Raw genomic sequence first — 23,653 nt, forward strand, 5'->3', positions numbered from 1 at the left:
AGTTGGTCAAAAGTGTTTTATATTCTCTTTTGTGTATTAGGCCAGAGTAAAGCAAATGGTTTAACAATGGGCTACGTTCTCCCTCATACATAATTCACTCCTTGGTTCTAAATTGGGTTCTTAATCACATGCTAAATGAATGATATTTTAAATATTCAAATAGTTTTCTCACTAAGACCATTTTTTAAGATCCAATTCTATTAAAATATTGAAATATTCTATTGAAACATTTAACGACCTCTGCCCTTCTTAATACTTTGTCTTATGAAAAACTAAAGGCCAATTCTAAAATAAACATTTAAAAGGAGGGAATATTTGTGTGTTTCTTTCTTTCCAGCATGCTTCTTTAACAAGCTAAACAAGGATCTCTAGAACTAATGCAACCAACAAACTACTTTTAATACACAGTATCACTACCCCACATTTGAATATCATACAGTGAAACTAACAGGATGGGTAAGTCAAGGCTTGCTTAAAACAAAGAACATTTGCGTGTTTTTTTTTTAAATCTCTAACCAAAAACTTTTCCGGGAATTACGTATCATATAACCTCTCTAGTTTAACGGTACTTATAAGCCACATCTGCTGCAGTCTTCCTTTCATTCATAAAGATGAATTTCAGTGGTTTTCTGGTTTTCTTTACTGTAGTTAAACTGTTAGCTACTTCTGCACCTTCTTCACGGATTCTTGGTTTGGGCTGAAATCATTACACATGAAAGATTAAAAGGCAGTCTCAATCTGTATATTTGCAGCACCTACCAAGCCCTGTGTCTGTGCGCCCGTCTGTCCATCCATCCACCTGTCCCCACCCTTCACCCAAACAGTAGTAATAGGACAGAGACTTGTCCCCACATGACAAATGTGAGAAGGGACAATTTCTTCCCCAAGGGCAGAGTGCAGAAAACACTATGAAGCACATTTTGGCATCATTGCCAGGAACAGGTCGGTATGGGGGATGATGAATATTGACCTCCAGCAATTCTGCAACCAGCATTTGGCTGCCCATGCTCTGTTCTCTTCAACATCTTACCGACATGCTTGGTTCAGTGCTCTGCTCACAGTGAAATGGGAAATGGAGATTCAATACCTGCTTTCCCCTTTCTTAGACTCTGAGCACCATGAGGGATAAGGACTGTGTTGACCTGATCAACTTGTATCTCTCCCAGAGCTTCATACAGTGCTTGGCATATAGTAAGTGCTTAAAAATACCACTGTAATTTGTAGAAGAAATGTAAGAGCACCCAGTTCTCCGAGAACACGGGGGTTGTGTGAACGAGAAACCTCCCATTAAGGAAAATTTGTGCTGTAGTACTCACCGCTCCTGATGGCAGCTGCATGAGCATCTAGAAGAGGAATTTCTTTCAACACTATGACGTTTTCCTTCATAATCTCCTAGAGCTGTGGTAACTGGCAGACCTGCTGGTTGCAGAACTGTTGCAGGTTCAACAACTATTTTATTTTAAATACAGCAATAAGGAGTTCAGAATTCCTCTAACCACATATTTTTGTTTTTACTTTGGCTATTTATCTATGTCTTTATGTTATCTTCATGTTTTGCTTCATCCCTCCTTTATGGGTCTGTCGTCAGTGCCCCCTCCCCTCTCCACCAGTCCCAGGCTACATTTCTAGATTGTGAGTCCCATGAGGGCTAGAGATTGTCTCTAATTCCCATCTTTGTATTTACTCCCAGGGCTCAGGAGAGTATTCCACACACTAAATATAACAGCATTCATTCAAATTTATTGAGCACTTACTGTGTGCAGAGAACTGTACTAAGCGCTTGGGAAGTACAATTCAGCCACAAATAGAGACAATCCCTGCCCACAACGGGCTCACAGTCTACAAGGGGGAAGACAGCCATCAAAACAAGTACATAGGCATCAGTAGCATTATTATAAATAAAAAGAATTATAGATATATACACATCATTAATAAAAATAAATAGAATTAAAATTATAAATATGTACATATATACACAAGTGCTATGGGGCATGGAGTGGGGTAGAGGAGAGGGAGGGAGTAGGGTTGATAGGTAGGGAAGGGGGAGTAGAGAAAAAGGGGGGCTTAGTCTGGGAAGGCCTCCTGGAGGAGGTGAGCTTTCAGTAGGGCTTCGAAGGGGGGAAGTGTGCTACTTTGGTGGATTTGAGGAGGGAGGGCATTCCAGGCCAGAGGTAGGACGTGGGCCAGGGGTCGACGGCGGGACAGGCAAGGACAAGACACAGGGAGAAGGTTAGTGCCAGAGGAGCAGAGTGTGCAGGCTGCAGATTGGGAGCTCCTTAAGGGCAGGGGTCATGTCTCCCTATTGAGAAAAGCACTGTAGCAACCACCACCTTCCCCCCTGCCAATGAGGGTTCCCACTCCCAGCATGCTCTGTGTGTGCCACGATGAGGATAAAGGCTGCTTCCACATGTTCTATGCCTCTGCCGCCTATACTTTGAGTACTTTGAGCCTATATTGTGTATTTGTGTTGTATTTTAGTGTTTCATCACTCCTGATGTGTCTGTTTCCAATCCCTTCCCCCAAATATTAAGGTCTTTTTTCTCCCTACTCTATTTCCCTTCTGTGTCACCAATGCACTTGGATCTGTACCCTCTAAGTACTTGACATGCACCCCAACCTAGACCCCATAGCACTGATGTGCATACCCGTAATTTATTTATTTATTTTAATGTCTGCCTCCCCCTCTAGACTGTGAAATACTTCTGGGCAGGAAACATGTCTACCAACTCTGTTGTACTGCACTCTTCCAAGTGCTTAATAATAATACCTGTGGTATCTGTTAAGTGCTTACTATGAGCCAGGCACCGTACTAAGTGTTGAAGTAGATACAAAGTAATTGGGTTGGACATAGTCCTTTTCCCACATAGTGCTGACAGCCTTAATCCCTATTTTACAGATGAGGTAACATCAGCACAGAGAAGTTAAGTGACTTGCCTGCAGTCACACAGCAGACAAGTAGCAGAGCAAGGGTTAGAACCCAGGTTCCTTCTGACTCACAGGCCCATTTGACTCTCAAGCTCATGCTCTGTCCACTAGGCCACATTGCTTAGTACAGTGCTCTGCACAGAGTAAGCTCTTAATAAATACTATTACTACTACGTTTGTATCTCTTCACATCAAACAAACATTCTGCATATTCGGAAGTCACTGTCCTCATTCCTCCACAGGTAATGTTTTAACTAGACTTTGCTCTCGATCTCCCGCCTCCAACCCCTCACTCGCCCCAGTTTCCCCGGTTTGGAACTCCCTTCTTCCCTGGATCAGACAGACCACAGCTCTCCCCATAGTCAAGTTCCTCCTGAAATCCTACCTCTTCCAACCAGATTTCCCCAATTCGTTTCCCAGCACCTTGAGTCATTACCTTGTATCTATCCCAGTGCTTGGCACATAGTAAGCGCTTAATAAATACCATTATCATCATCATCATCATCATACCACACCTTTGGTCAACTCTAGCAGTTATGAATTTATGTACAGCCTCTAGCACTTATGATCCCACATTACAGTGTAAGCTCCTTGTGAACAGGGAATATGCTACTTCATTATTCTAACTTCCCAAGAAAACCCCATCAAATGTGGCATGGCCCTCCAAGAGGGCACACAATAAATGCTGCTACTACCACGATGACTACTTCTATTATTCACCCAACCCTCAGCCCCACAGCATTTTTGTACACATCTGTAATTTATTTTAATGTCTGTCCCCACCTCCAGTCTGTAAGCTCCTTGTGGTCAGGGAATACAAGTTAATCATGTCTCCCCCTTTTAGACTGTGAGCCCACTTTTGGGTAGGGACTGTCTCTATATGTTGCCAACTTGTACTTCCCAAGTGCTTAGTACAGTGCTCTGCACACAGTAAGCGCTCAATAAATACGATTGATGATGATGATGATGATGATGGAATGTCTACCAACTCCATTGTATTTTACTTTTTCAAGCTCTTAGTACAGTGCTCTGCACACGGAAGTGGTCAATAAATACCACTGATTGATTGATCGATTAATAAATGATAAATAATAATGTTATTTGTTAAGTGCTTACTACACATCAAGGACTGTTCTAAGCACTGGGATAAGTACAAGTTAATCATGTCAGACACATTTCCTGTCCCTTATGGGGTTCACAGTCTAAGTAAGAGGGAGAATAGGGATTGAATCTCCATTTTACAAATGAGGAAACTGAGACACAGCAAAGTTAAGTGACTTGCTCATGGTCACGCAGCAGGTAGGTATTGGATCCAGGATTAGTATCCAGGTCCTCTGACTCCCAAGCCCATGCTCTTTCCACCAGGCTACATTGCATCGGAATGTAATGACATTAGAGCTGGGCTAAAAGGATTTCCCCTCCAAAATTCCTCGAAGTTCTCATTAATAAAAACATTCTTTTCAAAATGTTCCTAATTCTTAACTCACAAGTACTAATCCAGTGACTGCTGCGGAAAGGCTTTAGTTCAAAAGTGGAAAGATTCCAGGTGATGGAGCCACAAGTAGTGAGAGGTAAGAGCTGAAACAGCCATTTAAAACGGTGAAGATTGGACCCATTTTCTCCCCTCACATTTCCAGCTAGGCTTAACACAAAAGAGAGAAAACATTTGCCATTGTACCTTCTTTTGGTGGCTGCTGGGCTTTATTTTCAACTGCTGGAGCTGAATATCCAAACACACGTTCACTGAAAGAAAATGTATAGTAGTTTAAAATAACATAATGACTGGTTCTATTCAATAACTTGATTAATGATAGGGATGAGGGAATTGAGAGTATGCTCATCAAATTTACAGTCAATACAAAATTGGGTAGGGGTCCTAACACTTTGGAAGGCCAAGTGACCCTGAACAAAGGATCCTATAAACAGATAATGCAAGTTGGAAAGTACAGTGGGAGATTGTACACTTAGGAACAAAAAAAAGCAATGAAATGGCAATAATAATAATAATGGTATTTGATAATAATAATAATGTTGGTATTTGTTAAACGCTTCCTATGTGCCAAGCACTGTTCTAAGTGCTGGGGAGGTTACAAGGTGATCAGTTTGTCCCACGGGGGGCTCACAGTTTTAATCCCCACTTTCCAGATGTGGTAACTGAGGCCAAGAGAAGTTAAGTGACTTGCCCAAAGTCACATAGCTGACAGTTGGCAGAGCCAGATTTTGAACCTATGACCTCTGACTCCAAAGCCCGTGCTCTTTCCACTGAGCCACACTGCTTCTCCAATAGAGTAAGCTAGGCACAATAGAGTGCTCTAGAGCAATAGAGTAGCTAGGCACCAAACAGTTGAAAAAGTCCTGCAGGTCATAACTAACCACAATCATTTGATCAATCAATCAATCAATCAATGGCATTTACTGAGCTAAGCAGTGTCCCAAGCACTCGGGAATGTACAGTGGAAGCAAGACATGCGCTCCCTTGTCAGGAGATGGAAAACCTTGAAGGTGATGGTGCATTTTCATCTGATACGGAGAGATGCGGGAAGCCAGTGGGGGGTTCGGGCAAGAGGTGGGCTCAAGGTTACTTCTTCCACTTCTGTGCTTCTGCATGAGCCAGACTCATCTCACAAGCTCAATTATGTCAGAATTCTAGGTGTTGAAGTGGACAGGATGAAGGGGGCAGGTAGGCTCCCTATCCCCTCTATCAAACAATGCTAAAACTCATTGACTTGATCTGGCTTTTATCATCACATGGTACAGTTACTCTGAATTAAATGTAACCCCTATGCTACCCTTGGTTATGGGTTACCTTCCGATTCGTTCACACTTGCTGGAAAAAGCCCATTTGGAATTCCCTCTGGAACTCTTTAATTGACTCCTGGGCAAGCTGCTTGCACGTGGGAGGTGAATCCAAGCACCTAACTCAGACCTCTGCTTTTGACGGTCCTTCTCTTTGTAGTTGCCTTTCAGCAAGGAATCTTCACCAGCGCTATCTGTTCTAGGGCCTTGTTCCTGCAAAACAAAACATATGATAGGGACTGTATCTGACTTGAATAACTAGTATCTACCCCATGCTTGGAACAATGCTTGACACATAGTAAATGCTTAACAAATACCATAATCATCATAACTATCACCATAGAAACAATCCCAGATAGTAAGGCTTGCCTTTTGCTCCACACAGAGAAGCAGTAGGGCCTACTGGAAAAAGCACATAATTATTATTACTATAATTAGCACAGGCCAGAGAGTCAGAGGACCTGGGTTCTAATCCTGGCTCTGCCACATAATAATAATAATGGCATTTATTAATCAATCAATCAATCAATCAAATTTATTGAGCACTTACTGTATGCAGAGCACTGTACTAAGCACTTGGGAAGTACAAAAGTGCTTGAGTGCTTACTATGTGCAAAGCACTGTTCTAAGCACTGCGGAGATTACAAGGTGATCAGGTTGTCCCACAGGGGGCTCACAGTCTTAATCCCCATTTTACAGATGAGGTAACTGAAGCAAAGAGAAGTTAAGTGACTTGCCCAAAGTCGCAGCTGACAATTGGCAGAGCCAGGATTTGAACCCATGACCTCTGACTCCAAAGCCCGTGCTCTTTCCCCGAGCCACGCTGCTTCTCTACTACTACTACTACATATCTACTGTGTGACCTTGGGCAGGTCACTTAACTTCTCTGTGCCTCAGTTACCTCATCTGTAAAACGCGGATTAAATCCTATTCCCTCCTATTTAGACTGTGAGCCCCATGTGGGACAGGGACTGTGTCCATACTGATTAACTTGCATCTACTCCAGTGATTATCACAGTGCTTGGCATATAGTAAGCACTTAGCAAGTACCATGGTTAACAAGTACCATATTGTGGAAAATGAGTGGAGTTATCTAGAGGAAATTCAATTTTTAAAGGCAGGGATCGGGTATTTCAATTCTATGGTACTCTCCCAAGCACCTAATACAGTGCTCTGCACACAGTAGACTGTAAGCTCACTTTGGGCAGGGAACGAGTATACTGTTATATTGTACTCTCCCAAGTGCTTAGTTCAGAGTTCTGCACACAGCAAACGCTCAATAAATACACCTAATTGTTGGACAGCCAGCATTCAATAAATACGACTGACCAATTAACAGGCAGGCTCACAATACATACTATTGGGACAGTCACAAAAGGTAAGAGGCCAAATAAAAAAAGGGACAGAATGTGAAAATGGCAGAGGCCAAGAGAAGGTCTGTGGGATGAGGGATGGGCAGTCATTTGAGTGTCGGTCTCCCCAACTACACTTCAGTTCATCAATCAATGGTAATAAATATGTTTATATATTTGCTGTGTTGGGGAAAAAAACAATAGAATTGGTAGACATGATCCCTGCCCTCAAGGAATATACAGTGTATCCCTGCACACATCTGGACAGAATCTCACCCTGGGCAGGGTCATTTCTCAAGGCAAAGAACAGCTAGATAGATGCCTTTCAAGCAACTGCAAGTCAATCAATGGTATTTATTGAGCATTTACTGTGTATAAATTCATGCTTGACATTTCTCCCAACTGCTGCTGATTCCAACTTAATAGGGCCCTAATTATTATCCCCCATCCTAGGACTAAATCCTTTACACAAGTATTTTGCCCTATAATTCAGCATGTGTTACCCTTGCAAAGGGTTTCTTATAAAGCCAACCAATAGTAGCATCATTGTTCCTTCTTGGCCAACATTCCTCTCTGGGGTCCACCAAGAGATTCAGGGCCCATGGTCTCCCACGTGTGCTACCTCTTCCCTGCCCCCTCCCCTACCTCTTCTGATGGGTCTTGGGCCCATGACCATAGGTGGTTCCACCCTCCCCGGCCAGGGGACTCCAGAAATCTACCCGCATGAGGAGCGGTGGGGGAGAGAAGGGACACCAGGGACTTGGGTGCGTGCTTCATCTGCCCCCCAAACCCCGCAAAATAGCAGCTGTCCAGAACACCATTCCCCAGGAAGTGTGGGGTCCCCAGAAGGAAGGAGGGATGTGGAGCAATTGCCCCAACTGGCCCCTTCCTACGAATGGCCTGGATTCCCTTCCCTGAAAGTCTCCCTTCATCTCATATCTATGCAGAGAATAACAGAATGAAAAGCCTGGAGAATTGGTAATTCAATTTTCTATCCTTCCCAAAATTATTGTTCACACGTGGAGAATTATCAGACCTTCCCTAAAATCTTTGGAAGGGGATTTATAGTCTTTGAAAGAAACAGGGATACCTTCTCTTCTTTACTTTTCAATTGTTCTTTAGGTGTGGAGTCTCTTCTTTTCTTCAAGCAGTCGAGGGCTTTCTCTATTTTTTCTACTTTAGAAGACACTTCTGAGGCATGCATAATGAGGCTTAGCTTCATAAAAGAGGGGGAAAAAAGAGTTGGGACTTTACATTTTAATATTAAAGCTTTATTGTCATGAAAACAAATTCACAAAACAGCTCACCTATCACTAAACTTCAATTCACAGAACATCACAAAACACACTAAGCCTACATCATATTCTTCGTCTTGGAACCACAATTTTCCTGCAGAAATAACAATGGGAGTAAAAGCTACAACTTCCTTAAAGGAAACAGGGAGGGTAACAAGGTTAATCCTCATTCAATCCACCACTTGCTGAACATGGTTAATAACTCAGTCATTACCCTGTTAGTAATTTGGCATTAAATAGTTTAGACCTTGTCAGCTTTTTCAGTTGATGATGACGGAACACATGATACTATTTTTCTTTCATTTTCAAACCAAATTGGAGTCCAAATTCTAGATGCCTAATGCCTGTTCTTTGAAATAAGCTAATGATTACAGCAAGTATCCCTTGTTTTTCCAAAAGTGGGTAAGAGACACTCCATACTGCTAAATCCTGCCCATTCTTCCTCCAAAACACTGACCCTTCCTTTTCAACCACTTACTATGCTGATTCAAGACCTCTTCATATCATTTCCTCCCAGATCTCCCTGCTTCCAGCTTCTTCCCCCTTTAGTCTACACCACCCTACTAACCGTATTATCTTCCCGAAACACTTCTCAGCACAGCTATCTCTACTCCTCAAAACCTTCCAATGGTCGCCCAACTCCCTTCACATCAAACAAGGAATTCCTTACTTTTGCCAATTTTCTCCATCTTACAAATCAGTCCCCTTCATCCACCACTGCCCTGCCCACAATAATAATAATGAAAACGGTATTTGTTAAGTGCTTACTATGTGCCAAGCACTGTTCTAAGCACCAGAGTAGATACAAGGTTATCAGGTTGTCCCACGTGGGGCTCACAGTTTTAATCCCCATTTTACAGATGAGGAACTGAGGCACAGAGAAGTTAAGACTTGCCCAAGGTTGCACAGCAGACATGTGGTGGAGCCAGCATTAGAACTCAGGTCCTTCTGACTCTCAGGCCCGTGCTCTATCCACTAAGCCACACTGTTTCTCTAACAATAACACAAGCTATCTGTCCCTTCCTCTTGACTCTCCCACCTCCATTCCCTCTGCTCAAACTGTTCCCTTAGTCTCCAAATCCCTCCCCAGCCTAATCTTCCAGGCTTTGGCCCTCCCCATCTTCAAAATTCACCTAAAGCCCTGTCTCCTCCACCATGCCTTACCCAATGAATTTCTATCACTTGACGTTACAGCAACCCTACAGCCACACCTTAGCACTTACATGCTCATGCCAATCCTTAGCATGTGTGAATAGATATTTAGCCAATGGTACATCAAACTGCTGAATCCAATTTTTCACCCCACTCCCTCTCCATTCCTCATACTTCCTATTGCTCTTACTACTTATATATCTTCTGTCTCCCCCATTAAAATGTAAGCATCTCGAAGGTAGGAAATGTGTAGCTGACTCTGCTGTACTAACTCACATTAACTTTGGGCAGAAATGGGAACAGGGAGATGGGGTGACTGCTGGAGGATGCAGTGGGACCCAGAAATGGCTTCTCTCAGAACAGGGGAGACTTGAGCTGGTTTGGGGGCCCACTGTGGGTACAAAGGACAGCTATGGGAGGTGAGGGAATGTGAAGGGGGAGGCAAGTCACGAGGGTATCAATGGCTTGAGTGTGGCGATTCAGAGTTGGAGAGCTGAGAAATGCTGCAGTGTCCGACTGTCTGTTACCCATAGAGAAAACTTCTAACTCTAAGTGGACAAGTCCAGAGGGAAGCTGGGGCTGGCTACAAGAGAAATCAGTTGGAATTTCCTTACCCACTTTTGGAGATCTGTTTTCTCTCGTGAATACATAGCTTAAAGCTCACCACACTCGTCATTAATGTAAAAAGAACCACAGCCATTTGAAACTGTGATAATGTGGGATCACTTTTCCAATAATAACAATTAACTTACCAAAAATCTTACAGTTGTACAGCACAATAAAAACAATACTGCCTATAGCCTCATAATGAGGATCAGATACGGAGTCTATGAGAAATTTAAGGCCATTGTTCTGGAGCAGGTGATGCAGATTTTCCTCTGCAGAATATAATGAAGTTACAGTTAGAGTCTTCTCTATTTCCATCAACTGATAACACTTCTTGCAGGACATCTGCACCCAGTTCAAAGAACTTAGAATGATTGTGGTATTCATTATGTGCTTACTATGTGCCGAGCACTGTACGAAGCAGTGGGGTTGATACAAGAGAAGCAGGTCAGAGCTCCTGTCCTCCATGGAGCTCTCAGTCTAATGGGGAAGGAGAACAGGTATTTCATCCCTATTTTACAGATGAGAAAAATGAGGCACAGAGAAGTTAAATGACTTGCCCAAGGTTATACAGCAGGCAAGTGGCAGAGGCAGGATTGGAATTCAGGTCTCTGACACCCAGTCATGTGCTCTTTCCATGTTGCTTCTCCTTCAGAAGAAACCCCTCAAAATCCTTCTCCTAATCATTGGCCCCATTCAGAAATAGATGCTAGAGAGGACTGGGGGAGGGTAGGTGGGGAGGCAGAAATAGTTAGGAAATGCTCTTTCCTCCCAAGACATGAAGGCTTTTTAAATGATATTCTTGAATTCCAGCTGTTCATTGTACTTTCCTAATTTGAAAATTAATTTGTAATTATTGAAGGTTACTCAAGAGCTGATTTTCTTGCCTTTGGCTAATTTAGGAACTATGCTTCTTTTCCTGTGTCTGTTGTGGGCAGGGAATGTGTTTTACCAACTCTGTTTTGCTGTATTTTCCCAAATGCTTAGTACAGTGCTCCGCACTCAGTAAGTCCTCAATAAATGCAATTGATTGATTGTTAAGCTATTTGTACATTTCTCTTTTCATTAGCAACTTCTATTATCATCATCATTAATATTTAAAGATCACCTACCATTAACAGAGCACTATGGGAAGTGCTTGGGAAAATACAGTAAAGTAGACACAATCCCTAAGGAAAATGGATATGCAGGTAAGCCTGTGTTTAAGTACAAGGGGATGTAAAAAAGTACATCAGGTGGTCATGAGTAGATAATGCTTTGTTGCTGCAGAAGCGCTAAAGTCGTAGTTGGGATAAAACCTGGGGAGAGGAGACATAATAATCATGGTATTTGTGAAGCGCTTACTATGTGCCAGGCACTGTACTAAGTGCTGGGGTGGTTATAAGCAAATCGAGTTGGATACAGTCGCTGTCCCACGTGGGGTTCACAGTCTCAATCCCCATTTTATAGATGAGGTAACTGAGGCACAGAGAAGTGACTTGCCCAAGGTCACACAGCAGACAAGTAGTAGAGCTGGGATTAGAAACCAAACCCGCACTCTTTCCACTACAGCACGTTGCTTCTCAAGAAATGAATCAAGGAAGACCTCCTGGGGATGCGTGGCTCAGTGGAAAGAGTATGGGCTTTGGAATCAGAGGTCATGGGTTCAAATCCCGGCTCCGACAATTGTCAGCTGTGTGACTTTGGGCAAGTCACTTTACTTCTCTGTGACTCAGTTACCTCACCTGTAAAATGGGGATTAAGATTGTGAGCCCCACGTGGGACAACCTGATCACCTTGTATCCCCCCAGTGCTTAGAACAGTGCTTTGCACATAGTAAATGCTTAACAAATACCATTACTATTATTATTATTATTATTATTATTACTCCCCCAACTATAACAACTGGACAAATGGCTATTTTTTGTGCTAAATTATCAACAGTGTCATTTTATCAATCAATGGTATTTATTGGGCAATTATTGTTTAGTGCTCTTCCTAAGTGCTTGGGAAAGTACAATACAATAGAGTTGGTAAGGTGATCCCACCTCAAAAGGAGTTTACAGTCTACATGGAGAGAGAGACACCAAAATAGATTATGGACAGGGAAACAGTATAAGAATATTTAAATAAGTACTTTGGAGCTGGGGTATCAAAATGCTCAAGGGTACACAGCCAAGTGTAGAGTTGATGCAAAAGGGAGGGTGAATAGGGGAAATAAGGAACTTAATCAGGGAAGGCCTCTTGGAGGAGATATGATTTTAGGAGTGTTTTGAATGTTGGGAGAGTAGTGAACAACATGATGGATATAAAGGAGCAGGTAATTCCAGGCCAGTGGGAGAACATGGGCAAGGCAACACTGGGAAGCAGCATGGCTTAGTGGATAGAGCACAGGCCTGGGAGTCAGAGGGTCATGGGTTCTAATCCTGGCTCTGCCACTTGTCTGCTGTGTGGCCTTGGGTAAGTCACTTCACTTCTCTGTGCCTCAGTTACCTCATCTGTAAAATGGGGATTAAGACTGTGAGCCCTGTGTGGGACAGGGACTATGTCCAACCTGATTTCCTTGTATCCATCCCAGCACTTAGTATAGTGCCTGGTGCTTAATAAATACCACTATTAATTATTATTATTATTATTATTGCATCAGTAGCAGAATAAATGAGTTTGAGGTATAGAGAGTAGGCTGGTGTTAGAGGATGAAAGTGTGTGGCTTGGGTTGTAGAAGGAAATCAGCGAGGTGAACTAGGTGGGAGAGAGCTGATGGGAGTGCCTTAAAGTCAATTTAAAAAAAGTTTGATGCATCTGTGTGATGTGGAGGTGGATGAAACCATTAGAGGATTTTGAGGAGTGGGATCATATGGAGTGAATGGTTTTTCAGAAAAATGATCCGGGCAGCAGAATGAAGGGTGGACAGGAGAAGGGAGAGACAGGATGCAGGGTGGCCAGCCAGGAAGATGATGCAGTAAAGTGGGGAAGGACAAGTGCTTGGTTCAACATGGTAGCAATTTGGATGGAGAGGAAAGGGTGGACTCTAGAGATGTTGTGAGTATAGAATCAACAAACTGAATGAGAGAGAATGGTCAAGGATAATGCTAAGGTTAAGGGCTAGTGAGACAGGAAGGTGGCAAGTGTTTTAATAAAGTTAGGTCTTTAGATCAACTATATAAGCCAAAACCCTATCATCCTCACTTCAGTTTTCATGAGTGCATACATAAATGGGGGAAAAGAGTAATGAGTCAGAGCATTTTAAAGGTGTTATTGATAAATATACAGAAAGGTTTGAATCTAACAAGTGATTTAAAAAGGCTGAATTAATTTTTATTACTAGAATTTTATTTCCCAAATCTTTCCAAATTGTTGAACAGCCTGTCTCTAAATAAATGTTATTTTTAAAATGAACTTCAGTGTGTCTCCGGAGATAGCAAATCAAACATCACAGAAACACAAATAAGCAATCAGTGACTCTTTTTACATCTACTCAATAGTTTAAGAAAACTCAATTGGCATATAGTAAGTTGCCAAATGAAAACATCATGCTATGATTGTTTCCTTTTGAACACAAAATTTGTCAACGTAACTTAAAATAATTTGTCTGATTCTTTTGCTTAGCACAGAATTAAGAAACAGCTGGCTGCTCTGTATAGTAGTGAGATACAGCTGGTCTATTGACCACACAACAGAACCCCATGAAATTAGTAAAATGTCTTTTTGGACCTTTTTATTCAGAATTATTTTTATGGCTTTTACTTCTCCACAAAGTTCTAAATCCTAAAGCTGTAAAAGGATCACTGGCCCTGCAGGAAATACAATTTCCTTCTTGAAAAGGAATTGTGACAACTGTTTCAGGTGAAAAAAATGAAACAGAATTTCAGTCACACCTGCACCTGCAGGTTAATTCACTGACAGTGGTGTTTTTTTCAAGCATGTAAACATATATGTAGTGAAACACAAAGTGTGAAATATATTCTATGCACTGTAAAATCAAGCTCATCAAATTAATCAATCAAAAATTGTTGAGCAATGTGTGCAGAACATTGCACTAAGTACATGAGAAAGTAGAATACAAAAGAGATGGTAAACATGATCCTATCCACAGAGCATTTACAGTCTACAGGGGATTAACATGTATTAAATAACATAGATACTTACCACACGCTGCAGTGCAATACGCAAGGGTAAGCATAACACTAGTTTTCTCACCAGAATTCAGGTTCTCAAGAGGCAGCAAAGTCAGAAGCTTTGGCACGATATGATGTCTTGCTAGAACTACACTAGCAGGAGCTATAAAATATTTTAAACGTACATATATTTGAAAGAAAAATTTTAAATGATCAAATCAAAGTTCAAACATATATATGTATCAAAGTTCCTCTGTTTCCTTGTGAGAATTCTGACAACTTTCCCCTAAATCATTCCTCAAACGTTTCCAAAATTGGAAGCATTTGATTGCAGCAATCTTCAGAACAATGAAGAATGGATTCCTATTAGGCACATATGTGTTGCCACACAGCTGACTGTCTTGGGAGCTATTCCACCCACTCAGGGTTTAGCCATTCTGTCTCTATGACACACTAATTCCTGTCGAGCTTTGGACAATGAGATACTTCCACGTGGCACACAACAGTACTATTAAACAGGGTTCTTTCACATACTTGTCCCATCATACTCAAGCACACCACCGGGCCCCCTTGTCCTGGAGAGAGTGCTTTCAAGGCACGCCATAAGCTCTCTCCCTCTCATTCATCCACTCTCTTTTCAAACTAGACCCCAGCTTGCACTCTTCACTCCTCCCAAGCTCCCTTTCTCATTGTGCCTAATTTTCAGATCTCCTGCTACAACCCCTTGATCGTACTGTTCCCTCTGCCTGGAACTCCTTCCCCCTTCAAACCCGCCAAACTGGAGCTCTCCCCATCTTCAAAGCCTTTCCTGAAATCCCACCTCCTCCAGGAGGCCTTTCTGGAGTAAGTAAGCTTCTCAGGTTGTGTCCATCCAACAGCTGCACTTACCCTTTATGTTTATTCACCTTGTTACAATGGCACATTCTCGACATGAGGTAATTTACCCTTATGTAGCCCTTATCCTTCCATCCTCCTGCTACCAACAGCAGTTAGCATTATTTCTTTCTGGTCAACTATTTGTGAACTCATTTTTTGCCCCTTTTTGTTGTAGCTAGTTGTCACGGTCTTTTCCCTTTACTTCCCAGGGTAGATAGACCATCCTCACTCAACAAACCCCACTGACTGATCAACAAGGAGGTTGTCAAAGTAAACCGGGAATGCAGTGTGGTTGGAGCAGTAACTGGAGGAATGGAGAGAAAGGAGATGATCCTTGATAAACACCAAGATAGAATCAGCAGGTCATGGTGATTTCAGTGTGCGCAAAGAATGAGGAAGAGGGATCTAAGATGAGTCCAAGGTTATGAGCAAAGGGTCAGGGGAAGGGGCAGAAAAGGCAGTTAGTGCCTTTGCCAGTGATGGGAAAGATGGGAGGAGTTAAGGAGGGTATAGAATACACTCAGTGGAACAGGACACAGAAGCACCAATCCAAGGCAGTTGACAGGGCAATGAGCCCCCCAGAGCTGGACTGCAGAGACAAAGTTTCCAAGGCTTTTGGAGCATATGGGGAGGAACTGATAGGAAATGGAGCCAAAAGATGGCAATTCCACACACATGTAGCTGGCTTCCAGGGCCAGACTGGAGATGGGGGGTGAGGGGGAATTGGTGAGGTGACTGGGAGGAGAGCCTCACTCTTTCCCAACAGGCTCCTAGGTCTTTGTGGGGCTTTTTCCCATCCCCATTGGAACCTAGGGTGGCGGTGGGTGTGGCAGCAGAAGGTAGTGAGTACTGAGTTGTGATCACAGAGGGAGAGCGGCAATATGAATGATAAAACATTGTTAAGTCATTCACAGCATTTGTGTGTAAATCAAGTCTCTATAAAACCAAGCACTGAACCGAGGAACAACCATACAAAATGGAATTATTAGACTACTTTATATGCAAATGTTTGAATCACAGTTATTGGTAATGCAGACATTCATGGCATTTGTCACAACTACTGCCATTTTAGCACTAGAAATACTCTGATGTGATTCTCTGGCCAGCTTTATAAAAACGTCAGACAAAACATCCAATCCACCAATAGATATGAAGAAATCTTGAGTCAGTGCTTCAGGATAAAATTGTAAGACAATCAATACTTTTATCAAGCAAAATTATTAATACTGTTCTGTGGTATTCTATTCACTAAGGTAATTTTACATAAACATTAATCAAATACATTTACAAAAAGGATAAAAGTACATCAACCTAAGGCAGAATGCTTTGTTAACATAATACTTTTCTGTGTGCATCTAAAGAAGTTGTTCTTGTATGTTAGAAAATGTATTTTTCCCGACAGTGAGAATAATGGCATGAAATAGTTCAGCCAAGTTAACGGAATCTCATTAAACAGAGTCATTGTTTTCATAATCAGCTGTCTGCCAATTTTACAAAAATTCCAATTCACCTCATCCCTGGGATGTAATCAAATTTAGAGACAAAGATCAAAGAAATGCCAGGAGAAGGTTTCCTTCATTTCACTTATTCTGGCCTAAGCTTTTGTTACTTTATTGATTTACTTTATATGATTAAAGTAACTTTGTTACTTTATATGATTGATTGATTATGATGTGTATGAGCCTTTATAGGAGAGTCTAACAATAGGAACCACTTCACATATACCTTGTCCCTTTTCCATTTGCTGCCCAAGTAGCCATGTGACGACTAACAAATGTAATGTGCTGCTAGGCAATGCTTCCCTGAAATAGAAAAACACCTGTTTTGTTTAACAGAGCATGAAGATGGCTCCAAACTGGGGTCCTCAGCCTCCTTGTCCTGGGGCCTTCTCAGGGGCAAGCAGATATCCTGTCCCCAAAGATGGACACCTCTCCTTGGGTTCACATCTTGGGCAGAGCCTTGGACTATGTTTACCTCAATCCAACACTAGCTCCATCAGAAAATTTTACAGCCATCTGTTTAGAAACCACTTCTAATGCAAAATATTTCCAAAGATAGATGGAAAAGTAGGGAATGCTGCATTTAAATACTAATGATAAAATGGTGACTTTAAGATGTAGATGTCCTAAATGAAGGGGACCTAGGTTAATGGCGTGTTTCATCATTTAATCAACCCTTCTCAGAAGAAGTGAATTTTCTTTTTCTGTCTTTTTCTTAGTATTCCATTGGCTGAAATTTGGGGATCAGAATTGCCTCCACTTGTGAAACACTATTACTTTTCTTTAAGTCTCTAACTTGGTATGATGCCCTGACTGCATTTTATTTTAGGATTTATCCAGACTTTTTGGTGCAATGCATCTAGCTCATCTTGTTTTCAAGCTCCCTGAAACTCCCCCTTCAAAGCGAGACTGGCACAACGACTTTATGTATATTTGGCATAAACTGTTACTGCACTGTATTTTTTAAAGAGCAAGCAAACTGGTACTACTATTGAGGTTAGGCTTCTTCTATACAAACCTAATGTGAAGCAGTATGGCCTAGTGGATGGAGCACAGGACCTGGGTTCTAATCCTAGCTCCACCACTAGTCTGCTGTGTGACCTTGGGCAAGCCACTTAAATTCTCTGCACCCTAGGTACCTCATCTCTAAATGGGGATTGACTGTGAGCCTCATGTAGGGACATGGACTGTGTGTGATTTTGTTGTATCTACCCCAACGCTTAGTTCAGTGCTTGGCACATAGTAAGCACTTAACAAATACCATTAAAAAATCTATTGGGAGGAATCAATTATACTTATTATTCCAAGAGCATGCTTCTCCTAAATGCATGTCAATTAGGTACCTCCTCTTTTGTACTCTCCCAAGTTCTTAATCAAATGCTCTGCACACAGTAAGTGCTCATTAAATACCACTGATGGATTGAGAGGGCGATACATACAGTTTTCCGCCATGGTGAGTCCAACAAATAAACATAGAGGACGAATTATCTCAGACTTCAAACACGCTTCTAACGAGGCCTTAACCTGTGGCAAAATGGAACAGCAAATTTTCTGATTTTCCTCTGACAAGAATTAAAATCAAAACTGAATCAGTTAAAAAAAGGTTTGATTTTGCCCAAGTATGCTACTAGAAAAAACCCAGATGTAAATAATTCACTTAATTTCTCATTTTTATCATGTTCATATCAATTGCCGCAAATACAATTGAAAATTCAAGGTACTTACCATTTTGAGGATTACTGACAACTGCACCCAGAGTATGACAAATTACATGCTACAGATGATCTTTCTCCTTAAAGCTCTCATTGGAGAAATCAATTTCAGATTTTGCAATAGTTGATCTATTAGGAAGCAAGGAATTAAAATGGTCAAAATGTTTTAAATTTTCAAATGTTTGTTACTTGATATGTGAAAAGAATTCTAGTTTTGTCTTTGTTTACCTGAATAACTTTTGCAGAATGGAAATACAGCCTGTTTCTCTCAAAAAGACTTGTCCAGCCTCTGAAAATAACCAAAAATTGGACGTCACTTTATCAAATTATGTAATTCAATGATCCAACATACTCTAACAATAGTTTGATCTTATAGAACATAATTCGGCTTACTTAGCACTTGTGAAAAAATAATGATGGAGATATATGGCCCTGAATGACAAACACAGATAAAGCAACAGGCACATTTAATTTTTCAATACATGAGAAAGCTCATTTTGCATATAGTTCCTATCCCAAATAAGTTATATGCTTTAATGGAAGAATGAAAATAATTTCTGGCCTTCTTCTGGAAATAAATGTTAACTCTCATTTGCCCAGAATTCTAGTTACTCTGAAATTGTTGGAGTGAAAGAAAATAACCTTGGAAAATGAGCCACCTCAACACTACACTCTAAAGCACTTGACTGCTTCTCAATACTGACAGCAATAAAATATTCACAACTAAAAACATCTGGGTTAAATCTCCCCAACTGCCCCCCACCCAACCCCCTCAACCCCCACCTCCTAAATCCAGAGCTTTTCATAAACTGGAGATGTACATACAACCTTCAAATGAATGACTGAATGTAGAATTTCAAGCGCTTAGTACAGTATTCTGCACACCGTAAGTGCTCAATAAATATGATTGAATAAATGAACTTGGATTAGAAACTGAGAAGAGCTGCTCTAATACTTGTATAAAATAGAACAGAAATGAAAATATTTATATTCCATGGAAATAATTCTCAACAGAAAATTTGCACTTACTGTTCTTTGAAACCAGGGCCAAGAGAACATAGATATTATTTGCAAATTCATGCTGTAGTTCTTATCAACTACAAACATAATCATTTTGTCAAACAATTCAGGAGTACAAAGACTTTGCTGACAAGGGACTGAAATAAGAACAAAGGTCATAAGAATGGTTATTCAAAAGCACAAATACTTTCAAAAATAAATTCAACAAATTAAAAACATGCACCTCAGAAAATGGGCCTAAACTGCTTATGTGTATTTCCAACTGAACTGTGCAACATATAAGGTCAATGCTTCTATAACCCAAAAGAAATGACTCACATCTAACACATTCCAACATAACACAGCAATTCCTTCCACATCAGGTGCACATATATCAGCTCAAAAATGGGTGCTTCTGCCTTCAAAAAGGGAGTTAACTGGGGAAAATTGCCCCCCATCCCCACCCTCAAAAAACATCCTATAGAGTGGTAAACACTCTATAGCTTTAATTCTATTTGTTCTGACGTGCAACATATGAGGTCAATGCTACTATAACCCAAAAGAAATGACTCACATCTAACACATTCCAACATAATACGGCAATTCCTTCCACATCAGGTACACATATATCAGCTCAAAAATGGGTGCTTCTGCCTTCAAAAAGGGAGTTAACTGGGGAAAATTGCCCCCTATCCCTACCCTCAAAAAAAATCCTATAGAGTGGTAAACACTCTATAGCTTTAATTCTATTTGTTTTGACGATTTTGACAGCTGTCTACATGTTTTGTTTTGTTGTCTGTCTCCCCCTTCTAGACTGTGAGCCTGTTGCTGGATAGGGACCGTCTCTACATGTTGCCGACTTGTACTTCCCAAGTGCTTAGTACAATGCTCTGCACACAGTAAGCACTCAATAAATATGATTGAATGAATGAACACTGAAACAATTCTTTGTGGTAAACATACAACATGAAAGATAAAAAAAAAAAACGAGACAAATGATAGTGGGGCCATTTCCCTACATCCCTTCGATCTAGAGGAAAAATCATTTCTAATTATCTGTATTTGGAGCTACATGGAACTATATTCGGATATTCGGACTAGTAACTAAAATGCTTTTGAAGCTTAATAGCTGTTTGATTTAAAGAATTAATATTTCAGTTTCAGTTCAAGTAAATTACACATGAAGAATGTTGTTAATGAGTATTTATTGGCTGCCAATAAATCACACAGAACTATAACAAGTTTTTAGCTCAATTCACATTGATTTAGTTGTTTAGGGATTAATACAGAACCTGGAAACAAAAATGCGGAAAATACAGAAAGACTAAAATGGTTCTATAGGTAAGCAATAAATGATAAAATGATCTACCTTACCACTAGAATTTGCTAGAGATAATAATGTATACAGGGCAACTTCTTTCAACATGCTGGGAACACATGATGTTGCAAGACTTTGTACCAACTTCAAACCATCAATATCTTCAAAATAAGCACATGCACTGCCTAAATGATTTGCAAATGAAATGAAAGATCAAAAAAGATTTCTGAATTATTCTGAAGAATCAATCAACAGCATTTATAGAGTGCCTACTATGTGCTAGGAGATGTGCTCAAATTAAAGCTACAATATATCCCATTACCAAGACGTTACCATTTTCAATTCAAAGCACTTTTCTACAAGAAAAAGTCCTGGGATCATCGACTACTGAGTTTGAGCTTGGCTGTGGAACGGGGAGAAGGGAAGAGGGTAAGAGTGGGGCCTAAGGTTTCTTAGTCATGTTAGCTCCTGTGACCAGAGCTAGGGGTGGAGGGGCAGGGGTGTCTCTGCACAGCTATTTGGTAGTGGCAAGGGCAGAGTGGCTGCCTCCTCTCTAGGCGTATTTCTCCTTAGCCAGTGCTAGGATGGCAAATTGCCGTGTGCTGGACCCTGAGTTTCCTTTAAAGAAAAAACGTATGTCAGCTGTTGTTCAGCAGGGCGGCAAGGAAGTAATAAGTTAACAGGAGTATAGAAACAAAACCCTTTCATTCAGTGGTTTCGTTATCCTTCCATCACTCTTCTGAGAAAGGGGTTAGGTTAGTCCAGTAGCACCAGGGAGGGGAGGATACCTGGAAACAAGGTTGGGGAGACAAAACTCAGGAATGAAAGTGCCAGTCACTCCAACAGTAGCCCCCTGCTGATTTCTGCCATGCCCTACTCTGAGCACAAGTTTCTCAGCTTAGAGAATACCCCATCTTCACTCTCCATCCCTTATTTCTTATTCATTCTTCCATCACCCCTGCTCCTGTCAGCCCTAACTGGGAAGTAGGAAGATCTAGTGGAAAGAGCACTGGCCTGTAAGTCAGAGGAACTAGGTTCTAATACCGGCTCTGCCACTTGTCTGTTGTATGACTTTGGGCAAGTTACTTAACTTCTCCATGCCTCATCTTCCTTAGCTTTACAATGAGGATTTAGTACCTATTCTCCCTCCTATTTTGACTCTGAGCCCCATGAGACTGTGTCTGATCTTATGTGTATCCACCCCAGAGCTTAGTGAAGTGTTTGACACATAGTATGTGCTTCATGAATACCATAATCATTCCCTCTTCCTGCAGTGCAGGCCAGTCTCAGTCCATTCCAGCCACTGCATATATTTGCTCTTTCTCTCAGTCTCTCGCTCTCCTAGTCACTCACTCTCATTCATATCCTCTCTTTCTTCCTCTCTTTCCTCTTTCTTTTCTCCCTCACCTCCTCTGTAGAACTCAGGAATTCCAGCATCCCTCCCAGTTCTTGCCTCTCACCCTGGCTCCCAGTTCTTCCCCCTACAAATGGCACCTAAGTTTTTGACCATATCTAACTACCACCCAGCTCCCTTCTACCATAGAAAAAGTACAGTTCCACCTCGCCAGCAGCCCAGAGGGGCACCCAGAAGTAACAAGGCATCTGGCTGAGCAGAGGAGGGGACCTGGGAACTGTACACCAGGCCTGGAGAATAAAGAGGGGTGGGAGTGGAGCAACACAACCCTGAGTCAACCACATCTCCCTCCATCTTACACTGAGAGCCCCAGGTGGGACAAGGATCAGGTCTGATCTTATCATCTTATATCTATCTCAGCTCTGAATACAGTGCTTGGTAAATACTATTGTCATATAGTAATAATAATAATTGTGGTATTTGTTACACGCTTAGTATGTGCCAGGCACTGTTGTCAGTCAGTCAATCATGCTTATTTAGTGCTTCCTATGTGCAAAGCACTGTATTAAGCGCTTGGGAGAGTACAATAGAACAATAAAGACACATTCCCTACTCACAATGAGCTTACAGTCTAGGAGATAGACAGTAATATAAATAAATACATTACAGATATGTATGTAAGTGCTGTGGGGCTGGGAGGGGGGATGAATAAAGAGAGCAAGTCAGGGTGATGCAGAAGGGAAGCACTGGGGTAGATACCAGAGAATCAGATCAGACACAGTCTCTGTCCCACATGGGGTTCTCAGTTTAAGGAGAACTGGTATTTAAGCACCATTTTACAGATGAAGAAACTGAGGCACTGAGACGTGAAGTGACTTGTCCAAGATCACACAGCAGGCAAATAGAGGAGTCAGGATTAGAACCCAGGTGCTCTGACTCCCAGGTCCATCCTCTTTCCTCTAAGCCATGCCGCCTCTCATGGTAAGTGCTTAACAAATACCACTATTATCATCATTATTATTTTTATGATTAGGTCACTGGGTTGGGTTATCCCAACCTCATCCCAAGTTTCTACAGAAAAAAAAGACCTTTCATTCCCATCCATCCAATTTCAAAAAACTTATTTTTGCAGAGGTAAGGAAATGACATGCTCCATCATCATCTTTGAAAATGAGGAATTATACATTTTTGCATCATGGGATCTTACAATGTAAAATAAAGAGAACCCCAGATCAAATTTCAGTGAATTATCTTACTATTTTGTTGACAAACTGAAATAATTGAGAGCAAAGCACTCTTTACAGCAACAGGGTTGTTTAGTTGCTCCTTAATGCACTTCAGCTGTGAGCCCACTGTTGGGTAGGGACTGTCTCTATATGTTGCCAACTTGTACTTCCCAAGCGCTTAGTACAGTGCTCTGCACACAGTAAGCGCTCAATAAATACGATTGATGATGATGATGATCCACATCAATCTTGGCTGTTCGAAAAAACCAACAAAAACCAACCAAAAAATCCAACAGTTAATCAAGATTGTACCTGCTTTCCCCATTTAAACTGAATCTCATAAAATTTGGAGTAATTTTTCCTCCTGCCTAATATTTCTGAGAGAAATACAAAAAACTCAATTTTTCAATCAATGAATGGTATTTTATTAAACGATGTTCTGTACT

The 23,653-nt window shown here is 41.3% G+C and overlaps 1 pseudogene; it reads right to left on the reverse strand.

Moving 5' to 3' along the window:
* Window positions 1–424: 424 nt before the first annotated feature.
* LOC119949976 overlaps window positions 425–23,653 on the reverse strand; it is a 28,951-nt pseudogene continuing 5,722 nt past the window's right edge.

The sequence above is a fragment of the Tachyglossus aculeatus genome, chromosome X1 (genome assembly GCF_015852505.1).
Source record: "Tachyglossus aculeatus isolate mTacAcu1 chromosome X1, mTacAcu1.pri, whole genome shotgun sequence".
Taxonomy (NCBI): Eukaryota; Metazoa; Chordata; class Mammalia; order Monotremata; family Tachyglossidae; genus Tachyglossus; species Tachyglossus aculeatus.